Below are 11,268 nucleotides of genomic sequence, written 5' to 3' on the forward strand. Positions count from 1 at the left end.
TCTGTCCCTTCCAAATGAACCACGAGATCCTTGAGACAGGGACTTTCTCTTACTTACCTTGTCATATCTCCAGGCTTGGCACAGGACCTAATCAATGACAAATGTCTGATAAATGGATATAAGGAGGTAAGAGTAAGAATCTCACACCTTTAAAATATGAAGTTTTTGAAGGATTTTCTCACCAAATATCACATGCTTTTTGACATCATAAAACATGAAGAACCAAATACCACCCAAAATAAATTAATTAGAGCTAAACCTAGCTTACAGGAAATCTAGGGCATAAAGGCACGAGTGAAATGACATCACAAGAAGGCAGACAAAACCAGAATGTAGAACATTCTATGGACCAACTGATCAATTTCTCTAACAAGTCAATGGCTTGCGGAAAAAGGTAGGTGGACGAGAGTATTCTAGAATAAAAGATAACTGGAATATTCTATCATTTGCTTAAAGCTATACACCCAGTCTCCTGAGGCTGACCCTTTCTATCAGGCCCCTCCCTGAGGAAAGACTGGGCTTCCCGGGCCCCTGAGAGCAGGATGAACAAACAAGAGGTAAGAAACAACAACATGGCAACTCCCCAGCTGACGCTTGAAGAGCCTTTGCGTTTTCCTCCATCTCTTTCCCAAGAAATGGGCTCCTTCTTCAACCTGGGTCTGAGGGTAAAGAGTGAGGCCAATCCATGTGGGGTGTGGAACATGAGCCAAAAAAGAAACCTTTGTGGTTAGAAGCCCCTGGGATTTGAAGGTCATTTGTTACGACTTATCCTAAGCTGACTGATATATCCTAAGCTAACATAACAATCCCGATCAAATATTAACATGAAATTGTAGTTATTCATGAATATGCCCATAATTTGTAGAAATGCATATTTAAGATGGTAGGAATAAAATGTCCATGGTAGGCAAAATGCTACAATGGCTCCCAAGATTCACACTCCCTGGTGTACCCACTCTGAATAATCCCCTCCCCCTGACTGGGGATGAGACCTGTGACTATGATGGGATAGCATTCCCATGACAGGTTACTAATCAGCTGACTTCAAGTGAATCAAAAAGGGAATTACCCTGGGTGGGCCCGACCTAATCAGGTGAGCCCCTAGAAGAGGGTTAAAATGTCAGCGAGATTTCCCTGCTGGCCTCAAAGGAGAAGTAAATAGCCAGGCTGTCTGCTGCCTATGGAGAGGGTGGCCTTAGGAGCCGAGGGCCTCAGTCCTACAACCACAAGGAAGTGAATTCTGCCAACAACCATGTGAGCTTGGATGAGACCCCAGTCCTGATCAACATCTGGACTGCCGCTCTGTGAAACCTGAGCGGAGGATCCAGCTAAATTGTGCCCAAGGTCCTGAACCACAGCAATGGTGACATAACAAATGTGTGTTGTTTCAGCAGCTACATCTATGGTAATTAGTTATACAGCAACTGAAAACAAACACAATGTCTGTGACTTGTTTTAAAACAATCCAGCAGAGGAGCCTGGGTGGCTCAGTCAGTTAAGCACCTGCCTTCTGCTTAGATCATGATCTCGGGGTCCTGGGATCGGCCTCGCATCAGGCTCCCTACTTGGTGAAAAGTCGACTTCTCCCTCTTCCTTTGCCTGCCCCCCCAACCTCCACTCATGCTCTCTCTCTCTCAAATAAAATCTTTTTTAAAAATTTTAAAAATTAAAAAAAAAAAAAAACAATCCAGCAAAAAATGTGGTGGAGAGGCAAAGCAAACGTGGGAAAAAAATCTCATTAATGCTTGAATCTGAGTGAGGGGTAGTTCATTATAATATTCTGCCCACTTCTGTGAAGGTTTAAACATTTTCATAATAAAAGATTTTAAAGGATCCCTCATCAGACTGTAATCTCCCTTAAGCCAGGGGCCCTGACAATTCTGTTCACCCCTGTGCTTCTGGCAACGGTCACAACACCTGGGACCTAGCGGACACATAGTTGTTGGATCAATTAATTGACAGGTTGGCTGTTGTACTTTATAAATTCACAGCATCCTTTTGCAGTCCGCATCACCATCACCATTTTACTGATGCAAGAACTGAGGCTGCGGGAGCTGGCAGCTCAAAGTCATGGGGCAGGTAATTGACGAGATGATTCGGGTCTTTCAGTTCCTGATCCAACATCCACTGGTCTCACTTTGGATTACAGGATCTGCCATCCGGGTTTTCTTTGGGATTTAATAGCTGCTGTTTCATTCTGTTTATCAGGAGAATTTACGCACACCACCACAGTCATATTGAGACATCCGTTAGAAAACTCAGGCAGGCAGGTTAAATGTTAATTTCCTTTCTACTGTACCATTGTCTAACCTCCTTCCATGAATCAAAGTGAGTAAAGGGTTCTTCACTTACTGACATAAAACAAATTGAACAAATTATCTTACTTAACCGAGGAAGAACTAGTCATGCCATTGAATTCTGGTCCAGCCTGCACCAAGCTTTTCCTCCTTATTAACATTCACTTGCAAATGAGGTTTGGACCTTTTAGCTGAAGGTGGCAATGAGCTCATCAGCGTTATCTGGCCGCATCACGTTGGTGGTCTTATTCGTAGGCACAGCTTCTAGGTAACATACCTGCCTGCTACCGGCTTCTTAGCAGGCTATGAATCACAATCCTAACCAGGCCATGAATCAGAGCCGTAGGTGGAAGCCATTTCTAACGCTGAGATCAGTACCTTCGGAGCGCACAGAGGGCTCAGAGTGAGCAAGAGCCTTCCCAGATGTTAAATAACTAGCACAGCCTGCTACATATTTCTTTGTCTTGAAACATGCTGATTGCAGAGATCCAGAGCCATGCTGGCTTCTACTGGAAAGACCTCTGGGGGATAGTAGGAGAACCCTATCTCTGAACCCGAGTCCGGCACAGACACACATCGGTCGGTCTTGGCTGGAGGGACCACAGCCAGCTGCAGAGTGTATGAAAAGCCCAGGGCCCTCCTGGGGAGGCTGGAGGGCAGAACAAAGCCGAGAGCAGGAGCTGGGGAATCAATGGCCCCAGAGAGGGCTGCACTCTACCCCACACTCCCTCTCTAACTTGGACCCCTTATTCACCTTATTCATTTCTTATTTCTGCCAAATGATGCTGATAATAATCAGTATTATCAACCTCATTTCACAGACGAGGAAACTGAGGCTCATGGAGTAAGCACTAAGTGGTAGAGGCGAGCCTGGAGCCCAGATCTGCCCATCTCCAAAGCCCACAGATTTTTGTCCATGCGACACTAGGTCTCAGGAGCCCCCTGTCACTGGAGGAACGGGGTTCTGCAGAGGAGCCAGGGAGCTAACAAATGACATTTGCAGTTCCCATCGCTAACTTGCTCCCTCGGCCTTTTACAACTCTGCGTGACCTGAGGAGCAATCAGAGGAGAGGAGCTTAAAAGCCACTTTAAATTTCAGACCAATTCAATTTTGGAATATCACTCGTGAGGTGTAGCTTCTAGACGAAATTTCTAAATGACTAATACTCTTCTTTGTCCATTTCAGGGGAAAATGAATGTTACTGCTAACATTTGACATCAATCACCCAATCACATGTTGTCACATCATTACTCAGCTCTGTGACAAAGGCAGAAGAGAGAGACCACGGCTGAAATGGCGCTCTTGGGTGAGGAACCAATTCAGGGGTGCTGGTGATGGTGGAATAGGGAACAAAATGAAATCTGGCTAAAGAAGCTCCACGTCATGGGTCATGTTGAGGAGGAAATAGAATAAGAAGTTGGTGCTTTATCAGGATGGCTATTCATTTCACGCATAATTTTTTTAAAATCTCAATCCGTGTATAAATCTGGTGCCAGTGTGCCTTGGATGGACCTGTCACTGAAGGCAACTGGCCGCCAGGGCAGAAACGGTGAGGTGCCCACCACTTAGGTCAAGGGCAGGCTAAGTCCAGACCTCCCCTCCTTCTGTTCACGTGCCCATGAGGAATGGTCTTTCTACTGCCACGAGAAAGGCAAAGAATTCTCAGCATCCAACCCAACGCCAGCCCTACAGTGCCAGGTGTGTGGGATCTGGCAGCTGGAGCAGCACTGGGACTGCCTTGGCTCAGAGACACCTTTTTAAAGTCTCCTGATGCTGAAAGAAGAGGTAAGAGTCTCCAGAGAGCCACAGAGGTCCACGTGAGAGGGGTGGGGCCTGTGGCTTGGGTTGGCTTCCGCACACACCACTTTGCCTCTAAGTAGCCTATTGACTTACATAGGACCCATTTCTCCACCATGACCCAATTTTGGAATGATATTGTGGGCAGGTCATAGGCAACTTTGGCTAGGAGAGAGTAGGCATATCAAGGACAACAACATTCACAAAAGCAAGCAGTCAAGACTTCATTCCCTCTTCACTGTCTAAAGAAGAACGCTGAGAACACAGAGCATTCTCAGTTCCTTTTCCACAGGCTGCATTTTCCTGGGATGCAATTGTGATGAGAACAGGGAGCCCCGGGATGAGCAGCTGTGGTGAGAAGAAGCGGGGGGTGGGGGGCTGGGGGGTTGCTGCAAAGGCAGGAAAGGCTGTGAAGGGAGGAGTGACAGGGCCCCGTGACGGATGAGGGAGGTTTGGGGCAAGGTGGTGGGAAGATCGGAAAAACTGCTGAAGTCTCAAGTCCGGCAAAATAATGGACCCACTCATAGTACAGGCCCCCACCGAAGGGATGAAGGTGGCAGCAGAGACGTGATGTGGGTGGACATCCTGGGAGAGACCTGGGCTTGAGAGAAAGGTCTGGGCAGGGGATGTGGCCGCGCCGCTTAGGCAGACAGAGACGGGAGATGGAGCTCTATGACCCTGCCAGCTGACCCAGGGAGACACACACATGTAAATATTTATTTGGAACCATTTTGAAATCTGCATAAAGGACGGGAATTTAAATTACCCCGCAGAAGTGAATGGAAATGCGATCGAGGCCCTTAGGAAAAGGGGGAACTCTTTGGGGTTGAAGGGTCTTGTCAAAATAGACACGGCCCCTTCTTCATCATTTTAATTGGGTGGACTAATCTCCTCTCAGCCATAGAATATTGGCATGAGTTGCTTATTTTCCTAAAAGCTCTACATTCAAATATGTAGGTTTGTGTTTGCCTGTAATTAGCATGATGTATCTATTCAGAGTAACTACAACATCCCTTCCTGGTAATGAAAAGTGATTAATTACCAATTACAGCAAGTATCCAATTTCGTGCAGTTTACCACTGGTCTGTACCACTGAATTGCTAGCGTTCTAATTGCAGACATTAAAAGTTCTAGGTAATTATTGCTGAAAGATCAGTAATATTAAAAATATTGGTTGCAGCTATTATTACATTTGCTCTAAACGCAACCAAGACTTAAATTTATGTCTGAGCTGCCAGCCAATTCACTAGGCTATTTCTGTGACTGGTTTGGAACAACTGGTTTCTATTTGCCTTTCTCAGAGCCTATTACAACAACCCTGTTAACAGCTCTGGGCCCCCATTTTATAAAGCTTTCATTAAGTGAGACAAGCTAAAAAATCACTAGTAGGTGCCTTTAGCAAAGTAGGAAGGTAATTATCTCATTTACAGATAACTACGTGCATTTCATTTTTCAAAGCACAAAGAGAAAACTAGGTCTAAATGACACTTTTTCGTATTCATTAAATTCACTAGAGAAATATCAAATTAGGAGTTTTCAGTACAAATGCCATCATGAACTCTGACAGCAGCTATCAACAACAGGGACATCTGGGGAAATGTCTTCACACCCGAAGTAGAAATCAAGGAAGAGTCCTGGGAGCTTGAAAAGGTTGGGGGATTTTTTGGGAGGGTTTTGGTTTTTTGTGGATTTTTTTTTTTTTTTTTTTTTTTTTTTGGTGTTGTTTCACCCCAGTCCTACAAACCCCTGAGCTCTACCTTCTAAATGACTGGCTTTTCTGTGAGCATACCAGGCATAGTTCAGAAAACCGGAGAGTCCGTGCAAGCCAGGTGGTCCTGGGCTGCTGCGTGTAGCCAGCATCACCAAAACAGATGACACGGACAGAGGGAAACCAGAGAGGCAGCTAAATACCATTCGGTGACCTCACTGATGGGCTAACATGGAGGCCAACACAAAGAAGGGTGGGGCCAACTCCATGGAGAGGAAGAACCCAGGATTTACAGAGGAGGGGACTGCTTTAGCCGGGCCTTGAAGGATGAATAGGAGTTCATGAGCTGCATAAAGAAGGTTAGGAAAGGGCACCCCGGTGAGAGTTCATATCCAGAGGGCACTGGGGCTTCAGGATGCTCTTGGAATGAGAGAAGACATCTGGAGGGAAGTGTCCAGTTCAGGAGATCATTAAGCTTGGGACTGTTTCAGAAAGCCTCTCAGCCTGGCCTCTTGTTGATAACAACAAATGGTGATAAACTAGAAAAACAATCAACACAAAAGAAGTGACCAAATAAACAAGGGTATATACCAACAATGGGATCGAACACAGAACAATTAAAATGCATGGAGAGTTATTTTAAAAGAAACAAAATGGTAGAGACAGATTGTCTCAAATATGTAAAATCACATGCACAGAAGGCAGAAAATACAACTCACGCTAGCAGAGGTTGGCCCTGGATCGAAAGGAAGGGTTTTTCTCTTCTCCCTTCTTCTCCATATGTTTTCAAGTTTCTCATTAATGAACTCGTGTTTGTGATTTTTTTAAAAGGTGAAAAAAAAAAATCTCCCTAATAAAGAGGCCCTAGCTAGGTCCTAGAATCCAGAAGGAACACAGAAACCCCCACATTTTAAGTGGCCCGCCTCTGACAAATCTGCTTTAGGAAAGTAGGCCAGTATCTGAAGGCACTTCAAATCTGGAAACAGGTTTTATGAATTACTGAGTATCTACTCAGGTTCTATAATCATAAAGATTAAAAGAAAAAATTTCTGTCTCATTAGAGCTGAATTTCGCCCCGCGTCTTCCATACCTCATCCCCACGTTGCTTGTCCAAAGGGCTCTGAAGGACGCCATTTTGGCACCACCTAGTTATAGCAAGGGGAGTCAGTACACTTGAACTAACATGGCACTCCACCATGAGGACATCCCTCCCAACAGGCCTAAGAGCTTCTGGCTGTCACCCTGTGGACCGAGGGAGTGGAGCATTGGTGGCACTTTAAGCATCCTAGAGCCCTGCACGAAGAGGTGCATTTTTTTGTATTATGCACTCATCTGGGGCACCTCCGCTGTGTATGTGGCTTTCCTCCTAACATGCTGTAGACGCAGGCAGGCCCGCTGTGAAGGAAACCAGGCCTGTAAAACCCATTTGACTGATATGATTCATCACCATTTTTAGGGTTCGTTGCACAAACTATTTTGACAGTTGAAGCTCATAAATTAACGAGCAAGCCCAAAGTGACACAATGAAGATGATGTTGTGGCCACTTCAATTTAACCGCTGGGTGATTACTCAGAAAACTCAGGGTACAGAAGGTGCAGAAGGCTGCCTCCCTCTTTTGTTCCTGCTTAGCTAGAAGATAAATGTCTGAAACTAAGGACCCCGGGCACTCAATAATAAAAACCTTTTAGAGAGGAGAGCCTTGCACTAGTTAAAGAAACCTGTTCCATTTTTCTGGAGGGAAAAATGGAAGTAAGCTTTCCTGATGGCAGACATCAAGCCCTTTTATTGAGACTAACAAGTTTGAATCCAGGAAAGAACTAGACGAGAGAAAGAAAAAGGAGAAAGGGAGGAGAGAGATAGAGAAGAGAGGAAACAAAGCTAACAGGGCCTTAACTTAGGGCAGCAGGAGAAACTTGAGACATTTAAGCACATGAGCACTCAGTGCATGCATTTGGGAGGCACCAAGTACCTTCTAAGGTGTTAGCAAGATGACTAAGAAAACCCCTGGCTCCAAATCCCCAAAAAGCTATTACAGGAATTCTCAGCACTGTGGTGTTTGCTCGAAACGAACAGTGGCTGCAGTGTTTTAATCTCTGAAGAGGAGGAAACTCATACGTGAGTGGGAGGCTTAGATCCTAAAAGGATTTTATATGTGTACACATACATTACCAAAGACAGCATCCCCAAAGTGGACTTTTGGTTTGCATCCGAAAGTAATTATTGCCAAAGACAAGCAATGGTTTAAGGGATCTCTCTTCCCACGGGGGCAGTGAAAGGTGGAACTGATTAGAAATGGTCACTAGTTAGATCGGAGCACCCATTTCATAACTGAGGAAAATGTACTCCTTCTCCTTAGGGAAGTAATTCCCTGGGGGGGCGGGGCGGGGAATCAAGCGAATTAAATTACTCAGGTACAAATGGCACCCTTTCAGCTAAGCAGACATCACCCCGTATTTCAGTCCGAGCAACTTTTAAATTACTTGGAGAATTCATGGAATGTTTTTCAGTTTGACGGCTGTCAAGCCAAAAAGCGAGCTGCTATGTAGAAAGCAAACCCTCCAAGGATTTATTTTTTTAATGGATTGGAAATTAAAAGGACTTCAACATGCCCTTTAGAGACCCAGCTGGGGGATCGGGCTGTGCTACAAGGCGACTTTTCCTTATAAGTGCTCAGAATTGGGGCTGAAAGGGCAGGTCAGAGTCACTTGGATTGTGTCTCCATGAAGCCAAAGCAAGAGTCTGAATAAATGAAAGATACAATCAAGCCACTGGGTTTTTTTGTCTACACAATCCCAAAATGCCAGGCTGGCCCGATGTCTTCTGCCAACTCTAAAGTCAAAGAAAGGGAACCAGAAAGGACCACTAAGAGATAATCCAGTATGGAAGAGGAAACCAAGGCAGAGACTGGGGGAGGGGAGGACTTGCCCAGAGTCCATGACCAAGGAAGGGACAGTGGAGCAGGGTCAGGTCCTGGGTATCAATAATGTCAGAGGGATTCCTCAAACCGATAGGCAGTGACCCCAAGTTTGGCATTTTCATGGAGGGGGAGCTATTGAGTTGTCAGATTTAGCAAACAAAAATTCAGGATATCTGGTTAAATTTTAATTCAGATAAACAATAAATACTTTTTTTTTTTAGTATGGGTATATATCCCATATGGTGTTTGAGACATACTAAAAACATTTATTTGTTGAGTATCTGAAATTCAAACTTAACAGGGCACCCTGAATTTTGTCTGGCAACCCTTTGAGGGGACATTTCTTGGGGACAGGGACAGAGTCTGATGCATCTCACCTCCCACCCTATAGCAACTGAAACCATGGTAGGCACAGAGCAGGCCCCAGGGGGATGAATGTCTGTGAACTAACCTGGTAAATAAACTCAATGGGCTCAAATGGCAGCCTAAAAGGTCTCACTTGGAGCCAAAGAAGAACTTGCTAAAAACACGAAATTCCTTAAGTTCTAGGAGGCTTTGATAGAAGGAAGGGACGGTGTGTTAAGAAGTTATATGAGCCAGGTGCTTTCTACAAAGCATCCCGTTTAACCTTCCTAATCATCCCTCAAGACCCCTTCCATGGTCTCCAGATAATGGGCCTTGCCGAGTAGCGGGAACAGGGCTTCCCCCAAAGTTAACAGCAGCGGCCAGCCCCTCGGGGATATCATTACCGCACGCCCGCCACCCTTCTGGGTTATCCAGTTACTCTTTCTCAACAACCCTGTAATTGTAATAGATGGTTCTCATTTTCCAGTGTAGAAGCTGCAGCACAGAACCGTGAAGACACTCACCCTGAGTCACACAGCCGGGACTCAGCCGGCCGGCAGCCCTGGGGTCTCCCTGCTCTGAGCCTCCATCACACAGCCCTGCTGCCTTGACCACAGCTCACCGTCCAGAGACCCGCTTCGTCTTTGCAGTTCGTGCAAATGCAGACACACCCCATCCGGTGCTCTGAGCAGAACGCAAAACCAAAATACGCCCTCAGAGCAGAGGGCTCTGGCTTCCAGGCTGGCCCTGCTCCTCTTGCCTGCAATTGTAGGACAGCAGCGACTCTCCTGGATTCGAAGCCAGCTGTGGGCCAAAAGCCCTGGGGGAGAGGCCGGGGCGTGGTGTGTTTTGGCTAGAAAATGCTACCCCCCAAAACAGCAGAACATCATCTCTCTTGCCTATCCTCCACCCTGAAAATGAAGATTCAGGTTTGTAGGGATTTTGACATAAGTGCAATCAACCATAATGTCCATTTGATGGACATCACCCTTTAATTATTTTGTTTCTAGAACAAATAAACAATTCTCCTGTAGGAGCTAAAAAGAACATGCTTCACGCCTCTGATGTCTGCAAATCATTTCTGCCCAACTTGACTTCTGCTTGTACTTAGAAATGCCTTTCTAAGACATTCCATTTAGCAAGGACGCTTGGAGGCCTCTTTAATTGCCAGTGATAATTCAACAGAAAACAACAAACACTCCTCGAGGACCCACGTGCCAAGCACCCGCCCGTCCTAAACCTGGCAGGGAAGAGGGACCAGCCCAGGGCGGGGCCGTGGACAGGTGCCATCTGCACAACTAGGTCTCCCAGAAATGATTCGTGTCCTTGGCTTCCAAAAGCGTGGGAGTTTAATTGCTAAACTTGGCCTTCGGATGGCCGTCTTCACAGCCTGGTGCTACTACCACCGGCCCGCTTGGGCGAGTCTCTTGCCTCCCCTACACCACAGCCTCTCATTCCATCCTCATAACACATATTGAGTGCCCAATACATATTAACAAAAAAAAATCAATCAAGAAATAACCCTCTTTCTGAACTCTATACTCCAACGCCATGAATTAGAATCACTATCCAAATATGAAAAAGGAGAGCTTGCCAGGGCCCCAGTGGAAACAATCCACCCCTTAACCACAAACTTTCTTCCACAGTATTAAGGTACTGTGCAAAGGAATGAGACCTATAAAAACAGGACGAAACAGGACTAAACAGACCTATGTGAACATTTCTGTACACGGCATTAGAAAATATACCCACTTCTGCATAAGAAAAATTGCCCACTAAGAGATAGTAACATGTTTGTGTTTGTTTTTTAATACGTTCTTTTCATTAAATGGGGTGAGAGCATGTCACCCCTGTCTGCCCCAGGTCTAGATCGAAGACCTAAGATCCAAGGCAGATCTAAGACCTGCCACTCACAGCTTTGGTCCTGCTCTATGGCTGAGCCAACAAGAACCTGGCCTGGACAGTGCTGCTCCAGAGCTCTAGAGTCACCTTACCGCCCCCTCCAGGCTCACCTACGCCTGCCTGCCTGATACCCCCTTGCCCGAGGGCTGGAGAGCAGCCCGCTCCACAGTCACGGCCCCCGAGGGACGCCACTGCTGAATCCCACAGGTATCGGAACGCCTGTCGCACACCTGCAGCCCCGGCTCACCTTGCCCTTCCTGGCACCGAACCTTCCCCCCCGCTCCTCACGTGCTCACTTAC

General features: G+C 46.1%; 1 long non-coding RNA gene across 3 annotated transcripts; it reads left to right on the forward strand.

Moving 5' to 3' along the window:
* Nucleotides 1-320: 320 nt before the first annotated feature.
* Nucleotides 321-10,113, forward strand: LOC112830442 (uncharacterized). 3 transcript variants are annotated; one of them, XR_003209919.2, is made up of 3 exons: nucleotides 321-394; nucleotides 3,484-3,604; nucleotides 9,554-10,113. It is a non-coding gene; the product is annotated as an uncharacterized lncRNA (long non-coding RNA). The 3 variants fall into 3 exon arrangements; XR_012375882.1 differs by lacking the exon at nucleotides 321-394 and adding an exon at nucleotides 440-557; XR_012375883.1 differs by lacking the exon at nucleotides 321-394 and adding an exon at nucleotides 2,037-2,079.
* Nucleotides 10,114-11,268: the final 1,155 nt, after the last annotated feature.

Source organism: Callorhinus ursinus, unplaced genomic scaffold, assembly GCF_003265705.2.
Source record: "Callorhinus ursinus isolate GAN/ISIS: 27379988/994484 unplaced genomic scaffold, GSC_fseal_2.0 scaffold58, whole genome shotgun sequence".
In the NCBI taxonomy this organism is placed as follows: Eukaryota; Metazoa; Chordata; class Mammalia; order Carnivora; family Otariidae; genus Callorhinus; species Callorhinus ursinus.